At 36.7% G+C, this 18,156-nt stretch overlaps 1 pseudogene; it reads left to right on the top strand.

Moving 5' to 3' along the window:
• Positions 1-18,156, top strand: part of LOC122332252 — a 76,638-nt pseudogene that overhangs the window by 48,984 nt on the left and 9,498 nt on the right.

The following is an 18,156-nucleotide window of genomic DNA, read 5'->3' as shown; positions in this document are numbered from 1 at the left end:
GAATTTTATGAGGTCTTTTTTATTTTATAGGCGTAATAGGATTAGTCAATGAATGATTCGGTTTGTGCAAACCGAGAATCCTCATACCAAATAGTTCAATACGAATATGTGTACATCCTAGTTAATGCGTTACAATGAGAATGGGGCGATAAATTGGTGCAAAAGCAGTTCAGCGATTTCTGAATGCATCGGCGATCAGTAATTCTATACCATTGCATTCAATTAGAGAGAAACGTGATGTGATATGCAATATAAGGTAGCAGGGCATGTAAAATTTAGTAAATGATGGGTGTCGATTTCTCTTGGAAATCTCCCGGCTTTGTCTTGGTCTGTGAATGAGTGATCTCGCGCGTGCTTTACTTATTTCCGTCTGCTGCTAAATGATTTAGTTGCAGAGTTAAAACGTCTGTGGGTATGTGTTTACTTAAGTTTGTCTGTCTGTCTCTTGTATTTAAGTTCAATGTCACCAACAAGCGGGTCGGCTCTGTCATTACCGCTTCATGTAATGGAAATATACGAGGCTCACAGCTGAAATTCATAGCCTGTGCCAACAGCGCACAGCGTATATTACAGCACAGACTCATGCTTGTGGACACACACACAGAAACGCGGAAATAAGACTCTTTTTGCCAGCATGCAGCACACACATATATTCACTAGCACACTCTGTATTCCCCTACATCCAGATTGAATGACGGTCCAAACACACGGGCCTTGGAAATGAGAGCTTTGGCTGGCTGCTCAACTCTGTGTTGATTGGTTTAAACAGGACCAGATGGAAAGACAGTTATGGGGAGAATTGCGTGTTCAAGTAAACTATTCCCCTCTAAAGTCATCTGAGAAGACAGATATAGACCAAACCTGAAGAGAAAAACTAGGTTGTTGTTTTAATTGGAAGGAACCACAAAGCCAGGAGTCGTGCATCTATTAAAGGGTCGCGTCGACCCGGTGCTGTGAGTCATCGTTCATCTAGTTCAGCGTATTTTTGTTTCGATCGCTGTTGAGAGTTGTCGTCTTGGGTTGCTTAAGACCTTCTTTTTGAAGTATAGGTTGTGAAGTAAAATGTCATTTATAGAAATATATTTCTAACTTCTACTATATTTGTTGTTATCAACTTTAATATGTCATATTTTATTCAGTTTTTATGTTAACATTTAGCCAAGTGTTTAATATTGTATATGATTATTTATATAATTTGTAGTGTATCATGGGATGTACAATTATATGACTTTATATAAGATAAATATAAGTATGCATCCTAATTATTATTATTTTGTTTTTCAAATACGTTATTTCAAGTCAAATTAGTCATTAATTTCAAATCTATTTTTCAGACTTTTTAAACCATAATTATTATTATTATTATACTTTTTATTGTTAGATTTTTTTGTATTTAAAATAAAGCTCAAACTAAATACATAAACATTAAATTAAGAAAGCGTAGTAAATGAATTTAAATAATATTTAAGTTTGAGCTACTGAAATAAGTAGAAATAAAAAAAGTCTAAAATGGCAAAGAACATAACGAAAATGCCAGCAATTTAACTAAATAAACTCTAAATAAAAACAAAAGCTAAATAGATTTAAAAATGTTAAATATTGTTGTGTTCTTATTTATTGGGACAAATGCTACTGGAATTTTAGTCGCCTGGTGCAAGTGGTTTGTGAGCGGCAAATAATGCCTTGAACTTTTCTCACTGTTTTTCTCTGTTTTTCTTTTTCTAGGGTGTTATCTACAGTATAGAGGAATGGCCTAAAGCAGATACGCATACTAATGAGATAACAAGTGTAAAGATACAATCAGAGCTCTGTTAGATTTAGTGCCTTCCCTCATCAGCTCCAACATGAAGATGCTAGAGAGTCGCCCAGCACAGCCATCTCACGTGAAAGACGAGACCAGAAACATGTACTATGAGCTCACTGATGTCAGGTGAGTGTGAGCTTCAGCCTGCTTAAATTTCAACAGCTTACAGTACTATCTTCCTTCCTGATTCCACAGCCCTTCCTCTAAGTTTTGTGAAATCGCTTAACACTTAAAGTGACCTTCTTGAGGAATCAAATGCTTTTACTCTGTTTCCCTTTTCTATCGTTTCGCCGAGAACCAATGCAGTAATTCATTCTCCACATGGATTAATTTTGAAATATGTGGTTGAAAATCAGTCTTCTGTTATCATTTACTCAACCTCACGTTGTTTTTTTTTTCACCTTAGGAGCTTTCTTACTGCTTGGAACCACGAAATAAAAGTTTAGCAGAATGTCCGTGCTGTTTCTTTTTCCAAATCAAAGACAAAACAACAAAAGTCTCTGAAATGTGTAATAAAGCGTAGTCCATTCAACTTTTCCAAATCTGCTTTGTCCGTATGATAGCTGTATGTGAAGAACACATTGAAATTCAAGCTTTATTTGCTGAAAATGCTGTCCGGACTTTCAAAATCTTGGTATTTGCGATGCTAAGACTTCATATGAGTTTGAATAGCATGACAGTGAATAAATGATGGCAGACTTTTCGTTATGCTTAGAGTTATTGTCTTATATGGAACTATAGCTGTGAAAAGGTTTAGTAATATTTCTTTGAAACAGCCTAGACTGTAAGCAAGCCACCTAAACTCCACGTACATATGAAGGCATTGCCTTTAGATTTCATTTGAACGATTACTGTCTCATACCTCACCGCATTTGTTTGTCTGACTTTAAACCCAATAAACTGACTGTCTATCATATATCACCCTGCTTTAGCTAATGTTAACGTAACACTTACAAATAAACTAATAACCATCCATCTCTATCTCCTCTCATTCCTCTGATCTTTCGTTTCCTCCACCCTCAGTCTACAAACACTTGTCTGTACATTGCTTACCTTACCGTATCTCTGTAACTATTTGCGGAATTATGGTTAAAAGCTCAAGCGATTCATTTAAAAAACCCATGTAATGAAACCTGGAATTTTCGCGACTTTTGATCCTATCTAACACTTAGCATCTGCTAAACTATACTGCTGTTGTAATAAATGTTTTTGTGAGAAGGCGTCTTTTATTCTCACTGTTTGTGTTTATTTTAAAATGCAATAAAAGTAGTATTATTGTGAAATATTTTATGAAAGATTTCCATTAAAACGTATTGGCAGAGCAAAACGCGTTTGCCCAGCCATTACTCAGTGTCACGTTTTTTCAGCATATTATCTAGTGCCCATTAAATATTAGTTTTATATTATTATCAATGTTAAAAGTAGCATTATAAATATCTTTACTATTCATTTTTTATCACTTAAGTTAATGCATCTTGCTAAGTAAAATATTAATTTAGAAGAAAAAAACTAAAATGTACAATCACCCCAGTTCCTTAAAACATACAGCTTCAGCTCATCACGATACGTGACAAGAAAAATCAAGTGACTGCCAGCAGATTTCATGGGGTCTGTAAAGAACTTGACCAATCAAGCAAACTGAATCATTAACTTTGTTTCCTCAGATCTGATGAAATTAACAATAATGACTCTGTGGTCATAATATTGTCCTGTGTAGACAGAGGAGCAGTCCATCTCCTTACGTTCCAAGGTAAGCGTAACTTGCATGATGCGTCTTTTCTATCAAGGCTGTAAATCTGATTACAGCCACGCGACCACATATATCAGACTTCAGGAGAAAGAAGCTCACGTTGCTTTACAACTAGGCTTCAAACCGCGAGAATATCTGTGACTTAAAAACATAAGACAACCTTGGATTTAATTAGTAGACAGTTAATGTTTTGCTCAATGCTGTATTAGTAAATCATTCTTGGAACCTGAGAAGCGAAGTCTGGATGCGGACATCTCAGACATGGATATTTGTCTCGGAGAAGTGCGTAGCTTCCTGCCTCCATCTCCAATTTCGCTCCAGCTTCGCCTGTGTCTCTCAGTGGTGCTTCATTCTCGCGATTCCTTCGACCTTTCTACGCTTCTTCACTCTCGGCTCTCACGTGTCGACATCTCATCAGCCCTTGTGCACCCCGTTGTAGAGCTAATGGGCGACCATCGAGAGCACCGTGGCCGACCCGTTGGATGGTGATATTTGAATGCATATGTAACCGATTTGGATTTTTCCCAACACAGGAGCATCACAGATCACTCGTGCTTGAAAGTGTACCACAAAAGATCAGCGCTGCGCCTTCAGTCATGGAACCCGGCCAAGCAATGGAGACGCAAAGGCCAGTGCCAACCTAGTGAGACAAAAAGAGCAATGGAGAAATCTTCTCTGAAAAATGAGATTGGTTGTATTTGAATTATGTGATAACTTTTGGAGTTTAGGTTTGTTAAGGATGGGTATGGATTGTTGATAAAGCCACCCAAAAACTGTTTGTGAGGTTTTAAGCAGTCTTAAACTCGCTGCAATTTCAAAGGTTCGGGTTAGTACAGTTATAAAATGGTTTTAAATTGAAGTATTTTATGCTCAACAAGGCTGGATTTATTTGTTTTTTGCTTAAAAAAATTTATTCTTCTTGTGATAGCAAACATGAATTTTAAGCAACCATTGCTTCAGTGTCATGGTCCTTCAGAAATCATTCCAGCACAGAAAGATTTGATCCTTAATAAATATTTGTGGCTTCTTAATATTTTTATGAAAACCGAGATTCTTGGATGAATAGAAAATATAAAAAGAACAGCATTTATTTATTTGAAATAAATCTCATCAAATGTGATGTAACCTTCCTGGATATAAATATGAATTTATAACAGAATATTTATTATTAATGCAAATTATTCAGTTTTTCAGTCAGTTTAGGTACCAAAGATATAATTGTGAAACTTGTAGATTAGCTAAGATTTACCAGTGTTAAATTATTCATTATTATTTTAAGATTCAACTTCAATCTAAATGACATGAGCATTGAGCAATATATTTGTACAATATCAACTAAATATGCATTATCGATTTTACCAATAAATAAAAATCCCTAATATCGTGTACCATGTAATTCTGATACATATCATATAACGACCATGTGCCTGAAGTAGACATGACCTTAAACATACATAAGTACAGAGTGCCTGCCTATTTGTTCAGACAGCCCACTAACTACTTGATTTTAATATGCTCTTCTGCAATGCAAAACTCTACTCTGTAATGCCCACATGTTGCCACTTTTTGGCATGCTCAGAAGAAAAGAAACGAACGAGGGCATTATTTAAATAACAGGTCCCTACGCCCGGCCTCCAGTTTTCAGTTGGTGTCTCCAGGGTCCCTCTGCTCTTCACAGTTAAGTCACCCCCACCCGGTCACCCATTCCAATCCTTTCATGCTCCCGTCTTTGTCCCCGGGCCTAATTTCAGGATTGGATCAGGATTGAAGCAGGGTGGTGGAAGCACTGAATAGAAAGCAAAGGCTTTCCTCGTTCCTTTTCCTCCTGTCCTCTAATCTCTTGCCATGCCGATCGTGTTTGTTTGGCAGTGATGAAATTAGATAAGCAAGGCTGTTTTCTCTGTGTTTCCCCAAATTTAACAAAGTAGCCCCAGACTTTTTGTCTGTGGTAATGAGTCCTGGCTTTGACCAGCTACGCCAGCTAATATGCATTTGATTGAGCTTTGAACACTGCCATGAGAGCCCTTAAGAAGTTCCAGGAAGTGAGGACTTTACTCACTATATTTTGTTTGATTTTTGTTTAAGGCTCTTATTAACATTTGTGTCGCTTTCAAGAGTATGCGTGCAAAGTTAGAAGTTGAAGCTTATTGTTTGTATCACATGTCGTGTCTAAGTGGATTAAAGTATGCTGTGTGATGACTTACAGTTGTATGCGTACACATAACAGAGAGAGAGAGAGAGAAGATACAAAGATGACTATTATCTAGTCTCTGACAAGGCGAAACAAGCTGTACAGACAATTGCCAAAGTTCACAGAAACAGTGTCAGCGTTTGTCATTGAGACATTTTACAGAGAAGTCAAGATAGGTTAAGTACAGCTCTTTAATGTGGCATTATCACTTATTCTTTGTATGTTTCGTGCAAGAGTGTTTGATGTTAGATTCGTCTGGTTCAGGGTAAATGATGTCAAGATAAGTCTAACCAGCAAGAAACTAACAGAGCTGTGTTGTTGGTGGGGTTCCTCTTAAATCCCTGTTCACCTTTAAGAGGTTGTTGCATAACAGCTATCAAGCCTTCGGGTTTTGTGCAGAGTTCTCACATGCTTTACCATATGAAACTTGCAGACAAATAGGTTTGGCCTTAGCTCATGTGTGTGTCTGTAAAAACACAGCAGCCACTTTGGATGGATGTAAAATAAAACTTGAAAGCGTTGTATATGTATTTTGCAAAAATGATTAGTGAAATAAGGTCTTTAACTGTCCATTTGGAGAATGCTTTTTAATTTGAGATGTTTAAATGCATCAGAATATTGTTTTTGTGGATTATGTGAATAAAGACATTTTTGTGTGATTTTAAGTACCATGTTATTACAGAGACCCGTTCATAAATGTAACAAAACAGCAATTTAGATGAAAAATCTTATTTGGTCGTTTACACTGAAATACAACCCCAGGGTTTCAAAATAAAGGTCTGCAGTGTTTTGAAAATGCCAGAATAGATAATAAACGAGGCATAACTGTAACAAACGTCATGCGTTTTAAAGCAAAAAGCACTAGTGTAGGCGTGCTATAAGAGAGAAATGCAGGTGAATAATGCATCAAAGATACTTTCAGACAATGCAGATAGCAGTTAAATAACAGCTCTCAAAGCTTTTGTATTTTGTGCCTCTTATACTTTATTTATGGAGTTATTAGTTTTTAGAAATGCTGAATCTGTATATATCTATGTGAGTGATGTTTTGAATAATGTAAAAAGCCTGAACTATACTATGCGATTTTTGCCCTTGATTTTACTGTCTGAACAAGTTGGCTCTAGTTGAGGAAAAGTCTGTAGATTAAAGCTGACAGATTCACAGAAAACTGGGTAGTGCATGATAGTCACAGACTCCGTTTATTAGCTTCAGGCTTTGATTCCATCCGGTCGGAGGTTATCAAACATGTTTGATATTATAGCCGTTTTAGAACATTTTGTTTTCATTTTCATGCGTCTCGCCCAGCAACAGGCGAACGTTTCTGCTTGAGTTTGCTGTGATGGAAAGATTTTTAAGTCTGTTAGTGTATGATCCTCCAGTCGTTAAAGCGTATGATGCCTAGTGTTTTAAATATCTGTGCAGGTTTTAATAGTCTTGTAGTGTATTACATCTTGGCGGCACATGTGGCTTTAATCTCGTCATCAATTAAAAGCAGGAAATCTAAAGCGTAGCACTTTCGTGTCATAGTCCTTCTGCTCCTTCAGTCTTCCCCACTCTCTATGAGATCGGAAACATTTGATGATAACACACAGCAGTGGATGTTTATTTTATAAACAGTGGTCCTTGAATGCATGGAACCTGAGTGTGAATCAATATATCAATGAAAACAACAGGACATAATTATTTGTTCATATGTAAAATAAGACACAGTAGTTAATGGTTTTTATTGACTACCGTCTTTGTCAGAGCATGACAAGCTAAATGACACAGTGTATAAATATGGAAATAAATACGGTAAGAAAGATTGCCTGCAAATATCCTAGTCTAATTGTGTTTGGTCGGTAATTCAAATAATTTTGAGAGTTGATTTGAAGCCAGAACATATACATGCTGATGTTTTGACCACTGTTGCTATTGTAACTGTCGGGACAAAGAGATCATTATGTTTTTCATCCGGAGCTTATATTGATACACTTACACACGTGTGAATAAGCAAACGCACGTACACAGAAACACATGATCAGGCCTTTTCAGTTCAAAAGCGAAGGCATGGAGATTTGCTCAGACTGATTTAACAGACCATACCTGTTCAAACACACTATTTCTGTGTCAGAGAGAAACTTGATCATCGTCAGAAAAATTCCTGCTGAAACTTTGGAAGCATAAAACAAAGTAAATGCTATGCAGCAGAGTGAAAATGTATTTCACGCACTGAAATAATAGTAAAATACCAAATGACCGAAATCTGTTGTTTAATTTTATAATATAGTGAATAAAAGATAAAGTCATATGATGAATTAATATTCATTGCAAGTAGCTTTTCCTACAAGCAAATAGTTTTATTCACACAAATACAAAATGGCATCATGAGAACACAAATGACACAATTAAAGCAATAAACGTGCAGGATTAGCAATAGCAGATGAAGTAATATAATAAAATAAGGTGTTTTGTCTAAATGCAGTTCCTAAGAACCTTTAACATCCAGAAAATAACTTTTTTTGGTTTCACAAAATGCTCTTCATATCATAAAAAGGTAAGAAATAGATGGGTCATAAAGAGCCTTTATTAAATAGTTATGTTGAACCAAAATCGTTATTCTGTGGCATCGCTTTTGAGAGAGAGACTTCTATGGGTTAAAATTAGTCGTTCGCGGTTTCCCCACTGATGCCATGGTATTTTTACATACAGTATTTTACTGTAGAACTATATGAAATGTCATTAGATATATTATAGCTTTTCAAAGAAACTTTTACTGTGTAATTTTGTTGTATTTTAGTATTAAAATTCAAAAGAGCATTTGTAACTGTGGCAACATGCATCTAATTTAATTAAAATGATTTAATGAATTATTTAAACTGTAGTACAACTTCTAGATATGAATCTCTGTATCCGCACACACACACACACACACACACACGCCTGAGCTCCTTGTGCATGCAGCTGTGTGTGTCTCAGAAATCTGTTAAAACAGCAAGCGGTTATTGTGCAGCGTGACTGACCACAGTTTACAGACGACTGTTAATTTGAAACAGACCAATAAAAACCAGTGCAGTCTATAAATTTCGCATCAATGCATGATCAGTCTCTTTGACTGTCTGCAATTTGCAATTTGCACCAAAAACTGACTGAAGTTTTGCATTTGCAGCCAAAGCAAATCTAAAATCCGATCATCTCACAGGTCTGTGTCAAAAGGCATCTTTTTCCTACACTTAAACTTTCTGGTTGTAGGTTTGCCAAGGCCTTGTGGCCATTTATCTGAGATAAAGAAAGCAAGAGGAGCAGAAAATTGGTGGAAAAGGGGCATCAGAATTGTCTTTAATCCCTCTTGGAGCCCAGAGAATTCAAGCAAATGTTCTCATTCCGTCATCTTTTGATTTCTTTATTTATCACAGGTTTGTGTTTATGTGTAGCCTTCCTCCAGCAAATTCTCTACCTTTTAAGGTAATGCACAGAAAACAAGAGATGAGAACCTGGAGAAGAGTTGAGACAGGCAAGAACTTTCATGTTATTCAGACAGTGTTGCTCAGAGTAACATCTGGAGGTGGTTTGTATACCTTCTACTGTATCAAACTCAACAAATCAGCTCTCTGCTCTCTGTCCAACACACACACACACACACACAAACACAGCACTGCCATTAGTATTTTTTTAATGGTTTTTAAACCTGTTATTTTATCTTTTGCTGTATTGTGTTAGTAGGAAAAGATCAGTTTACATTTCCAAACATTTCTTGTGTAGTTAACTGTAAAAACCAGTGCTATATTTGCGAGTAGTTCTTCTAGTTTAGTCTGGATTTAGTTTTTATGTCATTCTAGATCCAGACTGGATAATGATGAGACCAGGTCTCTGTGTGGGCACAGTTGTTTTCACATTTGAGCCTGGATTATTACAATGAATGTAATATTTCCTGGACACTATACAACAAATTAATAGAAACCTTTAGCTTAAACCCTTTTTTACTGTGCATATATATATATATATATATTACAATAATGTATTAATATAATTTATTATAATTACAATAAAAATATTGGAATGGTTTCTAAAGGATCAAATGACATAGGAGATGTATAGCTGCAGAGAACATTTTATTTTATACATGATATTTAAAAAATATATTAAAATGAAGCGGTTATTTTATTCTAAAATCCAGTATTGGCAGGAAATGCTGGACATCATCTGAAGTTCTGGCGGAAAATGTCATTCAAAATTTTCTGTGTTTATAGCATTCAGTAAAAGTGGTAAGAAGTGGCGGAAATGAATTGTTATTCTGTCGGATTACCACCATGGTGATATGATGTTGTAAAATAGCATGCTGCTGTCTGAGGCACATAAAGCCTTGGAAGTCTCACCTGTTCTGGGTGTAGCCTGAACGCTGACTCACCCAACACAATACTTTCGTTGTTTTGAGATTCAGAGAAGCAGGGCAATGTTTCGAACCAGGAACATCATTCTGTCATCTTACTATTATTTTATAAAGCTCTTTGGCGTAAAGATACGTTCTGTCTGTTTCTTCTGTATGTCTCTACTTTGTTTTCTATTTTTGGTTATGCAGACTATTAATGTGTGCTTTTGCTGTTTACTTCCTTCATAGGAAGCTGCCTCTAAGGTGTATATAGTTAAAATGGAACCTGCTGATTTGGTACTGTTGCTAAATGATAACTGGTTAAAAGGCTTTGTGCTAAAAAAAAAAAATGTGGCCCCGAGGTGATGGAGAAGTCTGAATGAGTGTTTTGTTTCTCTGTCACTTTTTACCAGCTAAAAATACAGCACACATTTAGTTTCCTCGTGATTTTTCTTTAAATTCTGTTCATCGGTCATATTGTTTTTCTTGTTGCTCCTCATTGCTGAGTTTGGGCGGATGCTTCTAGTCTGTCTGGTATCCTCGGGCGTGAAGTTATGCATTCTGAAGTGCGCGATCCGGAAATCTTTCATCCACTCAAAGATCCTATCTGAAATCTCAGTAACTTATTCTTTTATTTTTTGTTCATGCAGTTGCCACTTGAATCCTGGTACGCTTTTTAAAGCGGTCTTTAAAAAGTGGTCATATGTTCATATTTTTCCTGTCTCCATCTGTTATTGCTTTTTATTTTTAAATAAGATTGGCGGCTGCTTATCTTGTCATTGTTGTTTTAGTAGATTGAAGTAAACATTAGCGTTGCTTTATGGATCAGACTCTGTTTAATGCAATACTTCATCCGCCTATGCCTTTTAATTACATTGGGTGATGCATATAAGGCATGACCACCTATGTCTCAGTGCACACACACACACCGGCCTTTACCGTTTTCCAAACTGCGAGCTGCGTCTGAGCGTAGTGTGATTAGTCTGCCTGGGGACCTTCTTGGGTGGTCCAAGTCAGGCAGACTGCCCATGTGTGCTGCCTGTTTAAAAACAGCATAGTTACAGATTACTTTAGATGAGTACAATGACATATTATTTGATCCGCCAGAAGGTTTTTTTAAAAACCGTGAACACTCAAGCGTTCTTTCTTTTGACTTTTAGGCCTTTCTTTTTCACATGTGTGAGATGGAAATGTAACACTTCTTTCTCACTGTGATGAATGAACAGAAAAGCAGAAACCAGAGCACTGAAGATCACATGGACCTCATTTTGTGTTTATACATCAGTGTTATTGTGTTGAGTGAAAAACTAAAACTGTTAAAAAATATTTTCATTTCAACTGAAATAGAAAATGATAATTAATCTAACAATTAGAAAAGTTGAAGTGCTAAAATTACCCAACCCCACAGAAAAAAAAAGTTAAATAGAAATGCAAAGCTACAAAAAGGACAAAAGCACATAATAACATTTCTAAAATTAAAACTGAAGTTGAAATTTGCAATAAATCTTATTAATTAAAAATGTTTAATATAAATACCATTTATTGTATTTATATTCTTATACAAATGTATTGTTTTGGAATTAAATTCGTTTTTTTACATTATAATTCTAAATGTAGAAATATATTAAGAAATATAGTTTTTTTGAGATTTCACAGTGTATCATTTTGTTTATTTTTGTGTTATTTTCTTTAAAACCCCTTACAAAATACAGCCATTTTACCAAATACTGTTTTTATCAAATGCTACTTTTTGACTGCATCATATTTGAATGTGTTTTGTGCAATAAATTTTTATATATATTTTTTATCTTAACCGCCGGCTGAAAGACCAGCAGACCAATCAAGCTAGTTTAAGCTTTTTATAAGCCACGTTTTAATTCAACATTTTTTAAATATTTTTCTCATTTTGATATTGAAATGCTTTAAATCTTTTAATGTTCTTTCTCTCTCTCCAATCAGTTCTGAAGAGACCTGATATATGCGGACCGGTGGTCATCTCTCCAGCGCTTGATGGGTCCTCCTCGCCCCATATGCAGGGCTCCATGTCCCCTACCACCTCATGCGATGCCTCCCTCCCATCCGTATCCCCTTACGACGCCTCAGGCGGTGGGGTTGCCACGTGCGTGAGCGAGCAGGACACGCTCCCCGCCCCCGTGCATCACTCCCCTGCCCAGCGCCATCCTTGGCGGCGCGATGTCAAACCTAACGGTGTGCTTCGAAGCATATGGCTGCCGCCCGGGCGGCCGGCCATGCTGATCCTATATGTTACATCATCACGCCCCGCCCCTGACCACGGTGAACCACGCCTACCACGGCGCCACCATGTGCGCTCTTACAGTAACCCGGCGTTCCCGCATTCCGCCAGACCATCCTTCGCTCTTCGACAGAAAAGCAGGAAGTACACAGACAGCCAGCTACCCGTACTGAAGCTCAAAACCCCACCTTCCCACATCGGATGGGCGAGATCGAGTGATGGACATTCACCTGAAATAATCCAGCATAAGTTCCATGACTCTGGAAGAACAAATCACCTATCAGACAATCATTTGTGGGGCTCCTCTTGCTATGGACACCATGGTAAAGGCAGGAGTGGCATGAGGTCCCCGGCCACCCCTGATCTTCAGGTTCACAATCTGTGCCCCCCAAGCAGACCCTCAGACAGTGAAATCGTTGTGGAAGTAAGCGAATATATTGAAGCATGAAAATAACTAACTTTCCCTACTACAGCATCCCAGTATACATCAGCATCTCTTGATCATGTTTAGTTCATATTCTAACTCTGCATCGGTTTTGTTTTCCACTGCATCATGGCATTCCCTAACTGCACCCAAAACACATCGGCAATGTCTTGTCTAAGTACTAGCATATATTATTGTATGTGCCTGTTAACGTTTAAATGGACATTTTTAACCAACTAGTTGAAAACTCTAACCAACATCCAAAAGAGAGAGTAAAAAAACTATAAATTACTCCTCTGAAATAACCTAATTATTATATTCAACAGTCAAGATCCATACTGAATGCTGCTAAAAAAGTAGGTCATATATTAAATATGCAATGCGCTTTGCATTATGATCATTGCAAATAAATTGATGTTCACTTAATCAACAAATAGACATATACTGTATATTTAAACTAAAATCAATAGGCAGTGCAGTACAAATAAATAGAAAGCACAATAGCTTATTATAAGTAGTTTCATTTATAATGTTTACCCTTTAAACTGGTATCAATTTCATACGGTGTTGTCCTCCATAACTGAATTACATAGAAAAAACTGTAAGCAAGCTATATATTGGTATATGACAATTTGACATTATATAGACTACTACACAAATGTGGCGATTTATTCTAAATCAGAGTACTTTTAAACTTTCTAAGTAGAAAACAAACACATTTAAAGGTGCCGTATACTTCATTCGAAAGCACCTAATAGGATTTGGAACCAAGAGTATTGCAGAAGTAAATTCAAAATACTGGAGAGAGGTCTCTGCTGCTCAGACTAGATGCACACACAGGTTGCCAGATTGACAACATTAACAGAAGCGGGCGCACTGCTTGATGAATAAAAATTAAAAATGCTGTGTTTTCATGGCTGGCAGCTTGGGGTGCTGAGAGTAAGCGGACAGTAGGCGGGTTACACAGAACAAAACAAAGACACATTTTTAAAGAGGGAATAACTCACTGTTGCATTGTTTTTCAGATAAACTTAATTTACTGCAAACATATTGTTATTTTTTATGCTTTAGTACATTTACAAAAACCTCTGAATGATTTTGTTGCCCCTCCAATACTTTTTAGCAATAATATAGTAGCTGCAGCGTTAATCAACTATATCCTAGTTCAATTACATTTTTTTAGGTTAACACTCCAGTTTAGCTGGGTTTGTTTTCAAGAATATAGATTCACGTAACCTAGAAGAAGACTTTGAACTGCAATTCAGTCCTTTGTTTTACTGTGCTGGATTGCTTTCACATGTGTCGTACTCTTTATGTTTGTCTGTACTTGTAAGTTAGATTTGGCTGTGCTTGGCGATGTAGTCACTGGCTGAGAGCAGTCAATAGACAGAGTCAACATGCTAAACTGTTTTTAAAGGGCAGAGCACATGCAGGCCAGACGTTTCTAACATTATCACTGTAGAGAAATAAAATAGTGGTTGATATGTGTGTTGGCACAGAAAGGGCAAATGGGCAGTTTAGCGTTTTTTTTTTTTTTTAAAGACTTTGTTAATCATTGTTTGAAAAGTTAATAATGTTTTTTTGGTTGGTAGTTTTGTACATGCTACAAAGATCAAGGGAATCCTTGCACAAATACCTTTTGCAAGACTGACCTTAATTCAGGAAGTCTTTTATAGTCTTTTAAATATTTGCCAAGATATTTTTTTATCTTTTCTTTGTGCAGTTACATTAAATTTCCAATTATGATGGCAACATAAAAGATATTGAGTTGAAAAAGATATGTTTATGTTTTTTCAAAGTCTCATTCTCATTAAATATACAGTGAAAACAATATTATTTTTGTAAAATGTTATTACAGTTTTTTTGTTATATATATATATATATATATATATTTTAACAAACTTATTGCAATTGCACATAAACACATACATTTACATATTTTTACTAAACTTTTAAATGGGAATATATTTACACTAAGCGATAAATAAGTATTGCATAGTAAATTTTATTTTCAAATTGTTTAAGCATTATTTTGCCAGAGACTGATAGTAAATTTAGCCCTGATGTCAGTGAGCTGATAATTATTTACATGTTATAGTCAATAACCAATAACCAATGGTATATTTTTGTAATAACATGTGAAACCAAAGACTAACATCAGTTAGTTTAAGGCAGCAAGTAATTTAGACATTATAATGTACAGTATGAAAATTTTACATATAAAAATGTTATTTTAGCCAGTTAATATATCTGTCTTTTTTTTATTACTTGATGAATGAGCAAAAATGGTCTAAGATAACTGTGCCTTCTCTCAGTAGTTACACGGCCCTACTGCTATTTCAACCCCCTCACCAGTCTCCACATATGCCCCATCAGTAGTAAGCATGCGATATGCTCTATCTCTCTGCCAGAGAAGAATGAAGGCAATAGGAGAGCAAATAGCCAATCTGACTGGTCTTGTACAGCATACTCTCTTAAAGAGCCACAACACTAACAGCAACAAAGGAACTACAGGTAAGCAGGGCAGGCTAGATGAAATATAGTTCCCAGAATATCCACATTTAGTAAGGAGGAATATGGTGATTCAAGGTGGTGGTAATCAGTTTTGAAAAAAGACTTGGTGGGCTATATGGCTACTAACTATGCATGAACTAAATGACTCATTCTCACAGTAACTCGCGCCTTTATGAATGGCAGTGTTTGTACCTATGCCTAAACTAACTGCAAGTGTTTGCAGAGTGATTTTATCTGTCTGTGTGTATACATGTGCATTCAGTGCATTTATATCTCTTCAAATCTTTCAGTGAGAAACCAGTCAAATCTGGATCACCGGCTCACAGCACATCTAGCACAGATAATTTCTTCTCACCATTGCTTAGACCTGCACCTCATCATCAGCGTGTTTCGTGGTCAACATACTCGTTATTAATAATATAAGGCAAATTCTGAACTTTGGATATCTATAAACGTTTAATTCAAACAGCACGGGGAATGCCGCAGTGTGACCTTCTGAAGTGTGCATTTCACTGTGTAATATATTAAATTACAGCATTATATTGTAATATTTCGACAAATAGTATGATATACATGGCCTTTATATCAGCTAGACTGCCCTCTAAGATATTGGTACCGGCCATAAAACAAAAAACAAAAAAACAACAACATTGATCGCCAACTGTTGTGTGTGTGGAGGCTCTTGCAGCAACAGATTGCAATGCAGTGGCTGTTGTGCATCCCAAAATTGATCTCATCATCTGTCACTCCAGAATTGCAGCCTGCCACATGTTTCCCTCTGTTTCCCACACAGGCGAGTCACTCCAAACAGCATAAGCCACAAAAGAACAAACATGTCTACACGCTGTCTTGCGCACTCACATAAATATGTGCTTTTGCAAGAACTGACCTGAAATGCTGTACTTTCAGTTATGCTCAGTGGAGTTGAAATGTAATCTTGGCTAACGTCATGGCCAAATATGGGTACAACAAATATCACAGGGCCAATTTATGTAGATTGGCATTTGTTAGCGCTTAAATCATCTCTTTAAATAAATTTTTTTAATAAAGTCTTAAAATGTTTAAAATCTACAAAGCTAAATGATTAGATAATTTCTAGCAGTATGTCTTATTATGAAATACTTTGTTTGTGATTGTAGGTTATGTTTTTTGTGCGTTTTTGTGTTTTCTGTTGGAAGTTTCTCCCGTGGCACAAAAATCGCTGCAAAGTGTATCTGAGCACAGCCCGCCCTACACCACCACTGGGCCGCCTCCTTGCATATTAACCTGTCTGTTCAGGAAGAATGTCTCTGAAACCGCCTCAACTGCAACATATGAGACAGTTACAGGTAATAAAAAGTCAGTCAATATCATGAGAAATCTGCTGTTATATAATATGCATTTTGTCCCACTATTTGTTTTAACAGGTGAAGGCTTAAAATGTTGCAAGATGGAGAAGTAATTGTTTGTGTTTTCAGCTTCAGAATCAGGAGTGTGTACGTGCTCAGATAAAGCGCGAACAGAGATCCCAGTCTTGACTGGCTGAAATGCTAGAGGCAGCAGGAAGAATCCGACACAGGAAGCAGAGGACACTGGTAGAGGAAGAGAGACACGATATCTCAGCATGCAGAGAGTTCTCGCAGTTGAGAATTACGACACACACACACACACACACACATACTCCATGGAATCTGAAATTAACTTTGCTGTGGGCAACAAATGACTTTTAATCATTCTTTCTTGTCCATTACCGGCTAACTCCATTTGCCCTGTCGTCCTGCTGTGTGTAAAGTGTATTAAATCCCTTTAATTTAACTGGTTAACAAGCGTGATCTCGAACAGCTTTAAACATGCACAACCGAACTCAGTGGGAATAAACACTGGTAGAGATCAGGAGCAGCATTAACACTCTCAGTTTTCCTTGGTTTCACGCCAATTACCCAGTCAACGAAGTCACTCTGGGTGCCTGCGAGCAGTGGGCGTTGAGTAACAAGGACAGTTTGACTTTTACATGTGTGGCAAACATGATTTCTCCTCTGTGAAAGAGAGCACGTGGAACATTAGCAAATCGCCTCATCTTATATACAACAATTTGTATAATGGTGTATTCAGTATGATGTAGAACATAAGTTAGTTTTCAACATAAACTGTGATGTTTGCGGAACCCAAAGATAGTGTATAAAATCAGTAAATAAATAGTATAGCCCAATTTAACTGTTAAATTGCAAAAAATAACTGCTTTTTAATGAGAGAATGAACTCTGTACCATTTGGAAATACAACATATATAGAACCAGTGATATAAACAAGCATAGTCAAACATAAGCGAATTATTGTGGTATAATGAAATAAATAATGTAACTTTTTAGCAGCCACATTACACATGGTGCTTAAAAATGTCAAGAGCGTAATGTAAATCTACACTGCCCTCTTGTGTAACAACATTGCTAATTTCAATATTGACCAGATGACTGGACAAAAGTACAAATGCAGGTGTCACTGTAATAATATAAGATCTCTGCATTGCTCTCGTCATAAGTGTCCGTGTGTTTGTGTGCAGGATCTGGAGCAGTCACGTGGAGACACAGGACCGACTCAGCCCTGCTGTCTCAGAAACCAGTGGCAGCTGAAGGAGAGTGAGGAGGAGCTGTCAGCCTGAGGAAGGTGGCGAGAACCTGGCTGGACTGAAAGAGTACAACATAAATGACTCGCTGAAATACCTCAGACAACAAACTGTTTCATGTAATAATCGATTCCGGAAGCAACTGAACTTTGTTTCTTGTTAGTCAAAATGTCTTCCTTAGTTAAATTAAGTTGTTTTCTCTGTTATTAAACCTGCTTACGCACAAATGTGCGTAACTTTCTTGAATTGTGTCCCTGGAGTATGAATGAT

This window comes from Puntigrus tetrazona, unplaced genomic scaffold (assembly GCF_018831695.1).
Source record: "Puntigrus tetrazona isolate hp1 unplaced genomic scaffold, ASM1883169v1 S000000008, whole genome shotgun sequence".
Taxonomy (NCBI): domain Eukaryota; kingdom Metazoa; phylum Chordata; class Actinopteri; order Cypriniformes; family Cyprinidae; genus Puntigrus; species Puntigrus tetrazona.
This window is presented reverse-complemented; position numbering and strand designations above follow the sequence as displayed.